This window comes from Primulina eburnea, chromosome 13, assembly GCF_022965805.1.
Source record: "Primulina eburnea isolate SZY01 chromosome 13, ASM2296580v1, whole genome shotgun sequence".
Classification (NCBI taxonomy): Eukaryota; Viridiplantae; Streptophyta; class Magnoliopsida; order Lamiales; family Gesneriaceae; genus Primulina; species Primulina eburnea.
Window position 1 is genome coordinate 20096509 of NC_133113.1, and position 1529 is coordinate 20098037.

General features: G+C 42.4%; 1 non-coding gene across 1 annotated transcript; it reads left to right on the forward strand.

Moving 5' to 3' along the window:
- The first annotated feature begins 1169 nt into the window (after nucleotides 1-1169).
- On the forward strand, nucleotides 1170-1276 carry LOC140811012 (small nucleolar RNA R71). Its single transcript, XR_012113405.1, has one exon. It is a non-coding gene; the product is annotated as a small nucleolar RNA R71 (small nucleolar RNA).
- Nucleotides 1277-1529: the final 253 nt, after the last annotated feature.

Sequence of the window (1529 nt, forward strand, 5' to 3'; positions counted from 1 at the left end):
GAAAATTAATGTCACCAATAATGCAAGGTATAGAGAAACTCCCTGGATCTTTTTGCTTAGGAGGCATCTTGTTTTGAACTAAAGCGGAGCAATTTTCAGTCAAATTCACAGTCATGTGATCTTCTAGCTTCCGCTTATTTGCTAAGATATCTTTCAAGAATTTTGCATAACTTGGCATATTCAATAAAGCATCAGCAAAAGGAATGTTAATATGCAATTTTTTAAACATCTCAAGAAATTTACCAAATTGTGCATCTAATTTAGCTTTCTTCATTGCTGCAGGAAAATGTGGGGGAATAACAATTTTATTTTGTGCAATAGGTGTAGGTGTAGAGTTAGAAGACTTACCTCCTCTAGTTTCCACCTCATCCTCACCGTGCTTGGTCTTTTCCTCATTAGACTCGAGTGCTTTCCCACTACGCAATTCCACAGCCTTCACATGTTCTCTTGGGTTAACTTCCGTGTTGCTTGGCAAAGCTCCTTGCTCCCTATTAGCAATCAACTTAGCCAATTGTCCAATTTGATTATCTAATCCCTTTATGGATGCATCTTGGTTCTGAAATCTCGTCTCGGTGGCAGAAATAAATTTAGTCATCATTTGCTCTAAATTGGATTTCTCCTCCCGAGGCGGTTCTGGCTTGAATCCTTGGTGCATCACATATGGTGGACCTCTTTGTTGGCGATTTTGGTTGTTTTGACCTCCCCATGAAAAGTTTGGGTGATTCCTCCATCCCGGATTATATGTATTCGAATAAGGGTCATTTCTCGGACGGTTCTGGAATCCCACTTGTTTTACCGGTGCTCCTTCAGGCACATAGAATGGATTGCCATCTTGGCAATCCTGCACGTCATGCTCACCCCCACACTTGTCACAGAAAATTTCTTGCAGACGCATAGCCGACCCACTCATGCTCATCCCATCAATCTTTTTATTCAACGCCTCTAACTGTGCTGAAACCGCAGACAAATCATTAACTTGATGAACTACAGCACCTCGTCTCTGCCTATCAGACTGAGGATGATAGCTACTCGCAGCCATCTCCTCCAATAACTCATACCCTTCCTCAGCCGTTTTCCTCAGTAAATTACCACATGCCGCAGCATCTATCATGGTACGGTTAGTCGTAATCAGACCATAGTAGAAAGTTTGAACAACTAACCCAAGCGGCAGCTCATGGTGTGGACATCTCCTCAACAAGTCCTTGTGGCGCTCCCATGCCTCGTAAAGTGACTCGTTCTCATATTGAGCAAAAGTAGTAATGTCGGCTCTAAGCTTCATAGTCTTCGACGGAGGAAAGTACTTGATCAGGAATGCCTTTGCCATATCCTCCCATGTAGTGATAGACCCTACAGGCAAACAGTTTAACCACGACTTAGCTTTATCTCTCAGTGAAAATGGAAATAAGCGCAAACGAGCAGCATCATCAGACACGCCATTAAACTTAAAAGTATCACAAATTTCAAGAAAGTCAGCTATATGAGAATTAGGGTCGTCAAGTGCACTTCCCCCAAATTGAACAGTGTTCTGA